This window comes from Oreochromis niloticus, linkage group LG23 (assembly GCF_001858045.2).
Source record: "Oreochromis niloticus isolate F11D_XX linkage group LG23, O_niloticus_UMD_NMBU, whole genome shotgun sequence".
Lineage (NCBI taxonomy): Eukaryota > Metazoa > Chordata > Actinopteri > Cichliformes > Cichlidae > Oreochromis > Oreochromis niloticus.
This window is the reverse complement of record NC_031986.2, coordinates 18,873,547-18,887,402: the sequence shown is the minus strand read 5'-3', so window position 1 is coordinate 18,887,402 and position 13,856 is coordinate 18,873,547. Positions and strand designations below refer to the sequence as shown.

At 37.9% G+C, this 13,856-nt stretch overlaps 1 long non-coding RNA gene across 1 annotated transcript; it reads right to left on the bottom strand.

Moving 5' to 3' along the window:
• Window positions 1-478: 478 nt before the first annotated feature.
• On the bottom strand, window positions 479-8,537 carry LOC109196872 (uncharacterized). The gene is made up of 4 exons (XR_002058212.2): window positions 8,322-8,537; window positions 3,210-3,286; window positions 797-884; window positions 479-503 (listed from the first exon to the last, which is right to left on the bottom strand). It is a non-coding gene; the product is annotated as an uncharacterized LOC109196872 (long non-coding RNA).
• Window positions 8,538-13,856: the final 5,319 nt, after the last annotated feature.

Sequence of the window (13,856 nt, the reverse complement as noted above, 5' to 3'; positions counted from 1 at the left end):
ACAGAAAACTAATACATTTGGTTTCTGCACCAAAACCAAAGTGCGTTGTTAACTTTATTAACAGAAACCAATCACTTAGGTGTAGATGTTTGAGTAGAAAAAATTGGTTAGGTTTAATATCTAGAAGTAAACTAATACATTAGCTTTATACACCAAAACTACAGGTTAAGGTTTATCCACCAAACTAAACTACTTGGTTAGGTTTAGGTATGGAAGTTAGGTAAAAACACCACAACCATTTGCTTGCGTTTAGATACTAAGACTGCTCAATTAGACATCCCTACTGTTATCAGTCTTTAATAGTCAGTAAGAGCAGAAAAGCACAATGGAAACAATGTGTTTTACATCACATTCCTCCAGTAGAAATACTTTAAAGGTCATGCTGAATGTAATGGAAAAAAGAAAAAACAAGAATAGATTACATTTTTATGACTAGTTAACAGGTTTCTAACCTAAATCATCTTTGGTGTCTTAGGTACCCATCTTTTCCTCTGTTGGTTCAGCTGAAAGAGTCGATAAACAGGTAAAACTTGGACTACAAGAAGACTAAAAACAAATATACTGCGTTACACTAACATTATTTCTCATTTTAGTAGTAGTTTTACTAACGAAGCTTAACTCTTCTTTATACTGTAGATGGAGAAAAAAGCACAGGCTGTTACCCTCACTCCATACCACACATACAAACTCGGCAAAGTCCAGTCTACATGCACGCACACTTATATTACCTCCTAACTAGTTGCCGACCCCCACGCACACACCGCCTGGGCAACTGAACACATCCCTGCATATTTACCTGTGTTTTATCTCTTTTCCATCCGGAACGGTGGAGATGTGAAGCGACCTGCTGAGCGCCTCCACGGGAGGAAAGGAAACACAAATTACTGAGAGACAGACAGAGAGAGAAAGAGAGAAACATGACTGATTTATCCCACACATACAGAAATTAGAGAGGTGCAGTAAAGAAAGAGGAAGAGAAGCAGAAATGAAGACAGCATTTATATGGTTAGAAAAAAAATCAAATCAAATGAAAGCAACATTGTTAAATGTTTCCTGCGCTGTTTCTGAAACATTCAAACTGCAGCACAGAAAATAGTGGATGAATTGCCGAATACATTATGGAACATTGGAAAATATAAAAAATGTAGACTGGGCATCATTTTATAATAGCACAAAGGTGGCTTTAGATGTCCTGAAATATCTGTCTAGTTTAGCCTCCCATGAATGTACCTGCTGACCTTTCTTTCACATAAGATGCCAGATACAATTTGTCATAAGAAATATGACTGAACCTCTGACTAAAAGGGTCAAACCTCAATATTTCTAACAAATTACTTTGTTTGTTAATATTTAAAGCTCAATATATCTGTTCATAGCTGGAGCCGAGACTTGTTCAGCCTAGCTTAGCATAAAATCTGGAAATAGGTGCAAAAAGCAAGCCTAGTTCTCTCTAAAGAGAAAATACCCTGAAGCTTTTCCAAGTATCATGTTGCAAAGGACAAACTATAGGTCAAAACATTTGAGCTGTTGAGCAAGTATATCCTATACTAGTTGTTTTACTGCTTATACAATACTTTTAGACCTCTGTAACTTTAGAGGACTTGTTAAGCAGAACTTTGTGATGTAGATATCCTGAACCAGTTCATCTACCACAAAACCAAACTGGACCACACTACGAAGCATCAAGGGCCATATCTTAAGCATCTAAACTAGACCACTGGGATACATTAGTCACCATAACTGGTTCTCAAACCTAGCCAGGAAGAACTAGGTTATCTTTATGAACCAAAGCTAAACTAGTTCACTTTAGGCACAAAAACCAAACTACTCAGTGAGGTTTAGATGCGAAAACTAAACCAATCGATGGAGTTTAATCACCAAAACTGGACAACTTGGTTAGGTTTGGGCACCTAAACTAAATCACTAAGTTTAGACACTAAAACCAAACCAATCACTGAGGTTAAACTGCTAGGTTATGTTTATGAACCAAAAGCCACACTAGTCGGTTAATTTTAGGCACAAAAACAAAACTACTCGATGAGGTTGAAGCACCAAAACTAAACCACTTAGTTAGATTTAGACATTTAATCTGAACCAATCAATGAGGTTTAAGCACCAATATCTACTTCTTTGGGAGCTAGGTTTAGGGGCCAAAACTCAACTATTTGTTAGATTAAGGCACCAACTTTAATTAGTCAGTTAAGTTTATCATTCTCTTGGATAAATTGTGTTTTATTTCAATACCAAACTAACTTTCACAGTAATGTTGAATGTCCCATATACAGTATCTTTCTTTCCTGCAATGTATTTACCATAAACTCGGGTTTAGGCACAATTTGATCAACTAAAAATCAACAAGCTATTATATCATCAGCGCTACTACTTTCAGTGTGGGGGGTAATAAAATATGGAAAAGTCATGTTACGTAAAAACATTTCATGTATTTTTTAAAAGACTGAAATAATAGCTCACTGGCTGTGAGTACATTTTAAAGATCTTTGAGTAGGTACATAGGTGTACATTACAGCTGCCAAAAGTAAAAGTAGTAAAAAAGAGTACTCGGTATGCAGAATGGCTCTTTTTATTGCTGTATCTGTTGGCAAAGTTGGAGAATTTATTTTAAATATACTGCTGCTTTCTATAACAGATTTTAAAAAGACTAACCGATTCTCAACAATCGCGATATTCACTATTATTCAGAAAATGTATCCTCAGGTAATAAATACAATTAACAAGAGGCTTTAAATATGATTTCACTTCCATGCCAGTCATCACTTTCTAAGAAGAGGTGTTAATTTTGTTAAATAGTGGATGTCTCATTTTGGAACGAAACTCTTCATTTATCTCCAAATGTCAATTAAATTCAAATATAATCAAATATATCTCAATGAATAAAACATTGTGGGTAGCACGTTGGATGAGCTTTCGCTGCTCACAGTGAACGCCGTTTCTCTTTCTCTCTCATTAGAAGCAGCCTTGAGCGTTATAGCAACTCCCTCTCTCTCGCTCTCGTCGCTTCCCCGCACACACACATTTCCACCAGGCTGTGTGCTAGCTGTTAGTGGCCCCAAACAGTTTCACAGTACATTTAGAGTTTGATCTTCTGCTAGTGATACGATGGCGCAGCATGGCCGAGCTGCCTGCTGCACAGGGTATAGGCAAACCATAGAAACAGGCAGAGGACCACTTAAACCCGTATAGAAACTCACCTCTGTGCCGGCTGCAGAGGATAATAAAGACTTGCTGTTTGAAATCAGGTTTTCACCAAGCGAAGACTTCATTTTCCCTGAGGAGGAAACCCAGGTAGAAAAAACACCTGTGTTATAGACAACATATTTAACTGGACTTGAGCAGACATAAAAGCTTTTGAGAAAACTACACATAACAGAAAAGCTGTGGAAATATACAGGCAAAAGGAATACATTCAAACTGATTAAAAAACAGTCAAAAAATAAATAAATTGTGAAAATAGCTATCTAGAACTACAGGCTACCACCTGAAACTGATAGCTAATAATAAGAATAACCAAATTAAATGGTTTACAAAACGCAGGTGATAAATATTTAAACTTGTCAGGCAGTATGGAATGAGTGGTGACAAAGTTCACCAAACTAAAGAAAACATTAGCTGGATTTATTCTAAGGAGAAAAAATTATGAACAGGAAGTATGAAATAAGTTGGAAGCCAAGGTTGAATTGTTGCAGTACTTAGCTCTATCTATCAACCCATCAGTGTTGCCACTTATTGTAGGTGTCTGACTGAAACCACACAAGTATTAAATATACATTATATTCACATTCAAAGTTCTGTATATAGTGCTTTTTATCAGAGGGAAATGGGGCTGGAGGTTCAAACAAAAGAGGTCCATGAACTGAGAGAAGCTCCCACCTAAACTTTGCACTTTTGGTTTTATCCCAGCATTCCCATAGCCAGAAACAGTTAAAGTGTTGGAATATGGGCACCATTAGTGGATTATGGGATAAAGGCATAAACTGGTTCTGACACTGCATGTCCATGTACAGTACTTAAATTATAGCATATAACAACATTTGGTGTAAATCTAGCAAGCAGCAACCTGAACTTTTGATACAAGGCTGAATTAATCCATGTTTTCATGTTGTTTACACCAAATTTTGGTGAGTGTACATCTATGGTTTGTGGTACAATTTTGAATGTTGCATTTTCTTTTAATGAAGTAAGATTTGATTTTTTACTTTTACTTTGCTTTATTTTTTAGGGCAAGTACTGGTTGGTTTTATTAGAGTTGGAAAAGAAATCTGGGTTTAAGATTTACTAATGGCTGAATTGTTTAGCCTTTATATAAAGCAATGCCTCACTGCCAAACTACTTTTCCGAGTCCATTATCATTATCTATTAAGTTTTAATGTGTTTAGTGCTGCCTGTGTGCACTGCAGGGGCAGTTCATAAAAGTCTGGCAAATACTGGGACAGTGCAATAAAGCACCCGAAAAGCTCAAAACTAAACACAAGGCCTCCTGCAAACCAGACATCAGGGGTTTTGGTGCACCAGTCAAGGTTTGTTGCCTATTTTGGGGGGTAAAAGAATTGTGGTGGGTGCAGAAGAGGGAGGAGCATTTGCGGATTGGTAGGGCTGTTGAGGTCTGTCTTTACAGAATTGTCTATCAATAGGTGCAGCCAGTGTCAGTAGTCCTTCTCATCAAACCGGGGCCTGACAAAGAGGCGGTGGCGCATGGGAAAGGGGCAGCAAGGTGAAACTAATGCCATGGATGTTTGATTCATCAGGGCCTCATTGTTGGCGGCCACGGCTGATTGTGAAGGTTCAGTCAAGCAAAAGGGGTGCGGAGTAATCAGTCGGATTTATGGTGCCGAGGGCCTCGGAGAGAGGCAAAAAAAAAAAAGGCCAGATAGAAGCTGTTTACAGAGCAGGTCTGAAATACACATACCTCATACGCAGAAAAACTGTTTAAGGGCCTAGTTTATCTTGCTTCCTACTGCACCTGAACTAATCAAAATGCCAAAAAAAAAATTACTAAAATGGGAAGTTTTTAATACGTATATAAATTAATTACACGTAAACCCATTTGTGAACATTTGAACCTAAAAGTAGGTCAGAATAGAAGATAAAATACAAAAGTATTGAAGGTGAAGATTTATGCATTCCTTAGAATTTTAAATGGATTATTTCAATACTTTCATATTTTAAGAGTCATGGTGTGAGTACATGTCACTTTAATGACGTAATTATGCACCAGTGTTCTCCATTAATGTAGAGTTGTAGAGAAGCACAAGCAAAATGCTCCTTTTTCAGTGCTCACGCCAATGCCAGGGCGTCAATTCAACCACCAAAGGATGCTGTAGTAAAGAAAAAAATTGACCCATTAATAGTTGTAAAATATACATGAGTTTCAATTCAAACGCACGACATTCTTTTCAGAAAATCTGCTAAATAAAATACCAACTAATGTGCTTTTGCATCCATTCCTGTTATATTCCAGCATATTAGGACAAGTTATTGTGCTACTCTGAGTCATGTGCCTTTAAAGCATTGCAGAGGAAGAGCTTGTGCAATTAAAAGAGCAACAGCCCAACTTAAAATAGTAGCAAGCACAGATCAGGAAATATGGTCTTTATATTTGTTTCATGCATTAAATTTCGACATTTTTCAGGCATGAGATTCTTGCATGCGGTGATTTACTTGCCATATTATATTTCTGTTCCTCTTCAGAGAATTTCATTTTTATTCACCAACCTTTTCACATAAGCTATATTTAATATGTAGCCGATCAGTGTCTATATGTCTGCATACATTCTATCTCCTCCTTAACCGGTAAGCCAATCTGAATGAAACTTTGCCCAATAAACACACGTGCAGCCATTATTTACATCTATATGTTTTAAGAAAGATGCATGATAAAACACAGTTTTTTTGAGTTTCGAATTCATCATCACCCTGTGAACTTAATATTTCCATGTTCCTGTTTGTTCAATCTAATGATTATTGTAAGCCCGTATGTAACATTACAGTCACAAAAATTTGTATCCAAGATGGGAAATTTGTTTCACTCATCACTAAATATGAATGGATGATGAATTTGAAAAGGCAATACAAGCATAGTAATATCTTTATTACACAAAAACAACATTGGCATGTACATGTTAAGTAATTAGATTCATTTAGATATTACATATCTAACAATTAAATTTAAACAGTTACTGTGACTTTTTGGAGAGACATTGACTGAGATGAGCGAAACACTTAAATTTCACACGTGTCTGATTAATCCATCAACACAATGGATTATTAGTGTCATGGGTGCAATATTCATTGTTTGACACAGAGGTAAATAAAGCACAATGTAACACAACTGTAGGATTAATGAAACAAATATCGCAAAACACAGCATGCGTAGTATTTAAACAAACATTATTTACCTGTAAAAGTAAAAAAGGCAAATAGGAAAAAGGTTCTGACAACGACAAATGGGCGGAACCTGGTTTCACTGTAGTTCATTATATAGTCACAACCTTTAATCTATAGATTTGTGTTGCACAATTTTCATCAGTCTGCTTTCATATTTATGCAAATTTCACTGATTAAAAAGGCTTTTTAGAGTTTGGAGGGGTTGTGTAGGAGAAAGTCATAATGACGTACTCACAGTGACTTTCTCATGACAGAGACCCCAAGCTCTAGCCAAGGCAGTTCAAAATTTTCACCGTCACTTACATGATTTTTAAATACATTATCAATAACAAATATGTCACTTCTTCGTGTTTAGACATTAAAAACCACTTGGTTCTCTTTAGAAAATATCACGACTTCACATGCCTTTATTTGCAACAACTCACCACACAAACTGTAAAACGAGTAAAAGATACAACTAGATATTCAAAACTACCACTAAACTCTCCATGTTTGTATCCTCGACTCTGTTTTCCCTTCCTTCCCTCCTTCCCCTTTACTTCTCCTGTTTCCTATACTGTCTTCCCCTCCACTCTTCTCCATCTTTCATTTTTTCTGATCCACCTTCTCCCTCCCCCCGTCTCTCCTCCCTCCCTTCATCCCTCCATCCACCTTTCTGATTGGTCGTCACAGAGGGAAGACAGATGTAGGGCGAACAGCAGCTAAGCCGTTGTACTCTTAAGCCTAATGTGGAAGTTTTATATGCAAAGAGGTGAAGCAGGGAGGTGGGGAGGGAGGAGGATGGAGTTTGAACTGATTAGGATAATTCCTGCTTTTAATACAGCTGTCCCTCCAGCTTAAGGTAAACCAAATGTTGCCATCGGAGATTAGTGTACCTTGCCCGGTTATTAGCAACCCCCCATCCTTCCTCCTCACCCCCTCGCACACATACACAAGCACGTCAGAAATGTCTCTAAAGCCGCTCTCGCTGGCATTAATTTGAGAAAGAGAGAGGCGGGAAGGACAAGAGGAGGAGGGAGGAAGAAAAAGTGCTGCAACTTGATCTTCTTCTGCACCTGTTGGGAAATAGCGTGTGTGTCTGTGTGTGTCGGTTTTGTGCACAGGAATTTTATGGGTAATCGCAGTTAGTGATGACATTTTGGCTCATTCTTAGTTCAGGATAAAACTTCAGGGCTGAAGCGAGCAATTTAGATATTCATGGATATAGTATTTCAGCCACAATTGTAGATATACATAGACACCTGTGCTAAAATATGCTGTAGAGCAGAAATAAACAAAAACAGGTAAGTAAGCTAGTGCAAAAACTGGTTTGTTCTCTATAGCTAATTTAGGCCCACACAGGCCTAGAGACTGTAAACAAAACTTTATCCCTATGATGAGCGGGGATTCCCATGATGCACTGAGTGTTCACTCACATGTTTATACCTCGGTTCAATGCTCACTTTAATTCATTTAATTACATGTAGATTTACATGTAACCTTGTTACACACATACAATGTGAAATGCTAAATTTAATGGGATCTGGTTAAATGAAATTTACTTGACTGGTATACATTCAGTTTACACTGAATGTCTGTGACTTAATTAGTACCTTAATTATGGTTATTTACTGATTGATGTTCAAAAAACCGCTGATTTTCTACATTTCATTTACAGTTCACTTAAACATTATTGCTTCATGCCTCATGGGATGTATAGGAAGAACGTGGCTGTGGTCAAATATGATGTAAGGAAGGTAATATTGAGCAAAACTCATTAATAAAAATGTTTTTGCTTAAGCCTCCAATATTCTTAGACAGGAAGAATATTTTTGAAACTCCACAATGGCAAACCAACAACCATACACAATCTAAAAATGAGGCATGAAAGGCAAACACAGAATCATCATGCACTGTACATAATGTGTGTGTGTGTGTACCTGTGCATCTGTTCTGGCCCGTCAGTCAACAGGCTCTCCAGTCCAATCCAGCCAGTTGGTTTAATACCTCCACACCCTGAGGAGCACAAAACACACTTTCTCACACTTGGCATCTCACGTCAAATATTGTGTCAGCCACTCCCGAGGCACGACCGTTAACATTAGTAAGTGAATACAGCAGACTTGGCTCATGAGTTTTATTTGAAATCCCTTTTAATACTGAAGCTGCTCAGTGGAGTTCAGCTGTGGAGAATTAAAACAGCTTCAGTCCAGGACTACAGCGGAGCAGAAACATCCTAATGCTTTAAATAGGGAATCCTGGAGCGGAGTTTAGAAAGGATATGCACAAATAAATCAGGCCTATGCTTTTTCCAGCATATAAACTTGTATGTTTAAAGCAAGAATGTCTACTGAGTATGTATTGTCAGAATTTCAGGCTCTGAAATATTTGTCTCAATTTAATATTAAATGAAATTTTTGTTAATAGTTGTCAATATTATTTGTTTCCTGTCTGGTTTTATACACAATGCAGCATCACAGCAGTTTATGAGTGTTTCACCAACACAGCAGTTCATTAACTAGTTATAAACTGCCATTTATTGTGTTTCTGATTCATTTACTGAACACGAATTTTGATCTGTGTGTTCTGATGAACTCAGGAGTCATGTCTGTGCACACTAAAGTAATATTTTACACTTTTTTAAAATGCAAAAAGACCTCACTTCCAACGAATTTGGAGGTTGAACGGGTCAGCTGTGGACCCAAGTTCAAGTCATACATGTCACAGATTTTCTTAAATGCAAAAGTTATTCATTTAAAACACAGAGATGGGCAGTAACGCGTTACTTGTAACGCGTTACTGTAATCTGATTACTTTTTTCAAGTAACGAGTAATGTAAGGGATTACTATTGCAAAAACGGTAATTAGATTACCGTTACTTTCACGTAGGAACGCTGCGTTACTGCGTTACTAAAACCGTGATATTTTGCGAGAACGTCTCATGACAGTGACGTAAGCGAGTGCGACGTTCGTGACAACAGCTGTCTGCAGATCATAATATATCGAGTGCGGGACAGAGTGTAGCATGCAGCGTTCAAAGCGTGGAAGTACTGACCTTATTTTGAGTTTGATTCCATAAAAAGTGACAAAAACATTAGTGTCCGTTGTGCGTGGGAAGAAAACTTCTTTTTACAGCGAAAAAACCCCTAAACTTCCAAGCAAGCACCGAGTGTACTACGACGTAATGTGAAATTCACAGAGAAACTCGCGGATTCTTCCACTGACCGCTGCGGCACACCTGCACCAGGGTAAACCTCCTCCGCCTACCCCAGTCCTGCTTTACAGGTGAAAATAGAGCAACAGGACCGCTAGTCTTTGATTTTATTTATTTTCTGCTGTGTTTTACTTGCATCTATTTGAAAGAGTGAGTGTAAACACAAAAAAATATTTTATTTTATGTGCTGGAATGTGCAGAAAATAGGTTTAAATGTTAAACAAATTTCTTCCAGTCAGAGAATGTTGCATATAATTTAATTTTTGCTTGATGCATAAAGTTAAAAGATTAAAACTAATAAAACAAGTTTTAAAAAGAGACTTTTCCATTTGATTACATTTTGTATGATGAATTATGCAGAAAAAGTAGAATTGGGCTGAAAGATCTATCGCTTTATCACCTATTCAGGTTGTAAATCGTGTTTTTAAAAAGTAACTAAGTAACTAAGTAACTAAGTAATCGATTACTTTTGAAAATAAGTAATCAGTAAAGTAACGGGATTACTTTTTGGGGGAAGTAATCAGTAATTAGTAACTGATTACTTTTTTCAAGTAACTTGACCAACACTGTTAAAACATGCCATAACTTAAAAACATGCAAAGCGTTAACTTGTCTTTCAATGCTAGCCAACTACTTGGCTAGCATTGCAAGCATTTTTGTTAGCATTTTTGCATTTTTGCTAGCAATAAGACCTTGAGGTCTTATTGCTAGCACCCTCAAGGTGATGGTTTCAGATGTCAAAAGATGAGTTTATATGTACAAATAATCCCTGACAGCCAAAAGCCCATGTATCAGATTGCTTTTTTGACTGTTTTTTTTTCTTGCCTCTGCATGAGTGTGTGAAAGGCAGCAGGGATTTCAAACATAGTCATGGATCAAGTCAAGGAGGGGTTAAAACTGGTTGTTTAAGAGAGTAGATGAATTGAGGGGCTGCACGAAAGCAGTACTTAAGAAGAGTACAAAATAAAATATGTATCCTAAAGTGAGCATTCCTTGATTAAGGAAGGAATACAATTTATGTCACCTATTCTCATCACTAAGAACTTCAAGAAAAAATTATCGTTATGTTTCATTTTTTTCACCATCTTATTAAGCTGGTCAAAAATATTTGAAATAAGCCCTTCACTTACAGAAGTTGATGGAATAACACTTTCCAATCACACTAGGTGGGCACGAGTAACCTCTTTAAGTGCTGATAAGTAAGTATTCTAAATACTGTGTGACCTAGTTCTCACACATGTACTGTAGCTGTCACAGAATCAACCCCAATTTCTGAAAGCAAGCTCCTTTTGACAAAAAGGGAGGGGAAATCCTTTGCCTGGAGCGTTTGAAGTGAACATGTGAAGATTTCCTCCCAAACGAGATATCCACTGACAAGTGAAGCGACATCAAAAAGTGCTCAATTAAAACAAATGATGGCGATTTTCCATGGACAGTAGGTGTGTCTTAGCTTTCCGGTTGACAAAGTGGTTTATAAGCTTTGAGCTGGGATATTACCTGATCTCTTTAACTCTTGGTGGAATAGATATAAGGCAGGTTAATGCTGAAAAAATCTCATTATTAAAGCTCCCAATTAGAGCCTGAAATGAGAAGGACTCCACTGTTAGCTGTCAGGGCCTGAACCTCTGCAGTTATGGACGGAAAAGAAGCTTTTCTAATCTTTGGTCCAGGTAGTGTTGTTAATGTGCAATTCAGAAGCCCAGGATAACTGGATCCTCATTAGTCCATTAGTCTGTCATATTTACTAGAGATTATTAACATGATTTCTCTCAGTTTTGTTAATTTGAAAAAGAATCCCTCCTTTAATTAATGGATTCAGGTCTGGATCAGCTTAAAAAGTTCATTGCTACTAACAAACAAGCAAACCAACAAAACATGGCCAATCCCATAACTTCCTTGACAGAAACAACAACTTTTCTGGGACTAACTCAGATTTAATGAAGTCTAATTTATGCCAGGTCCAAATTACAAGAACAACATGTACTTAGTGTTTAGTATTTTTTTTTGTATTTTTGGACAGTTTTGACATGACTGGTTGTGGTTGTTGCTGTAGTACAGTAGACTTGTGCTACCAGAGTGGAGTTGGTCCATTGTCAAGCAGGTATGTGAACATCCTCACAGATCCTCACTGTCATCATCTGATGACAAGATTTACATCACTCAGACCCGACTGGACCATAGTGGGCACACGGACGTAGACACCATAATCCCACTTTCAGTCATCTTTGTCATTCTGCCTTTCAGACCCTCATTCATGTGACCCACCTCATCCTGGTCACGTGACTAGCCTCATCTTTTCCACCACCACCAGCGTCTACACTCCAAGGATCCTCTCTTACTTCTCACCATTGTTGGCACTCTTCTTTACCATTTGAGCTGTTAATAAATTACTTTTAATTATTTCGATGATTTCTCCTCGTTGCTCAGATTTAGACCAAGGCCTGGCCAGCTGTGAAATCTACACAAAACGGCCCAATGGACCTTCTTCTTTCGCCTGCTCTCTTTAGGAGTTACTACAATGGATCATGTGGCTCCATAAAAAAAAGGCATTCTTATATTGCTGACAAAAACAAAATCCTGGAATGGAAATTTATTTTAAAGTGCAGCAAAGTTATCAAACAAGTTTCATTTTGACTTTGACTTTGCACCCGCTACACGGACTATCCAGCCTTTCATCTGTTTTCTTGTACTTATGTAATTCAGAGTTGCAGAGGGGCTGGAGCCTATCCAGCTGTCATATAATGAGAGGCAGTGTACACCCTGGACAGATCGCCAGTCTATCACACAGCTAAAACTGAGAGATAACCATTCAAACTCATATTAACATCTACAGATAATTTACAATCACCAGTTAACCTAACCCCACTAACTGCATGTCTTTGGACAGAGGGAGGAAGCCAGCCAGATGGTGGATTTAAACCCAGGACCTTCCTGCTGTGAGAGTACAGTGTTAACCAACGTGCTGCCGGGGAACACCCTGACTAACCTTCAGCTAATCTTTTACATGAAATACAGTTACAGGACTTAATAAAGGCACTGAAATTGCCTAAGGTAGAGCTCAAATGTCAGACATTTATGTAGCCTGCGTCAAGACCGATACTGATGGCTTCTCTTGGTAGCAAACAGAAAACAACGCTGTCACATTTAGTCAGACTTCACTTGTTAAATAAAGGTAAAATAAACATGTGCTCACACAAATGCAGGAGCAGCAATGCTTCACTGATTCACATACTGAATCAGAAAGGAGTGAATACTCATTCAGGGGAAGCCGTCAGAGGTGATAACACTGTTCATTTCTGCCTCCCTGACATGTAAGACGACGGTTCACTGGCTAATTCTGAGCAATAATACACCACACACACTCACACACTAAGATTTATACTACATGAAGGTCAGGGGGCAGAAGACGAGAGAAATCATTACAGACACTGACCCACACAAACGGATGATTACCGCCATAAAAGCTCCGTGTGGATCAATGCGGAAAAATCTCCATTATCAGGGCTGGATAGTTAGACAACAGACTAGATGATACGTTAAGCAACAAATGTTTACCAGAAATAAGATGATAAAATACAGGAACATAAAAGCTAAAGGGAATTGGAAATGGTCCCATATGTCCTCTGAAGGAGACTTTTAAAGGACAACTCAAGTTTATCACAACTTAAAGTTTGTTTTTGTGGTACTGACCACAAAACTGATATTGGTGAGCGCTGGTTATACCACTGCAACCACCAAAACCTAAAAGCGGCTGCAAAGTTCTTGATAATTCCCATTATACCACTCAAAATAATCATTAACTTACTAAAGTACAGCACATTTGTTTAAATGGGACCTTTTTAAAAAAATTTTAAAAACGAAAGGCGACCTGGTTGAAGCAAGAGTTTTGTCTGCTTTAACTTTTTTAAGAACAGTAATCAATAATAACTGGTAACACATCCACTGGCAGCACAAGGCAGTGAACATGCCTGGACAAATTGGGTCACTAAGGGCATCTAATGTAAAATCTTTGCCTAATCAAGCACGCAGATCATCAAGAACAAGATGTAGTGTGTGTAGACAGTTGGTAGAAAATGGCCTGAGGAGGTGGAGTATGTCCTGGAGAGAAGAGGAATGAATGTCAGCAGAAACAAAAACAGGTGGATGTGTGACAGAAGGCTAGAAGTATGAGTGAAAGGGAAGGTTTACCAGATGGTAGTGAGGCCTGTTATGATGTACAGTTTGGAGACGATGGCTCTGACAAAAAGACAGGAGGCCAAAC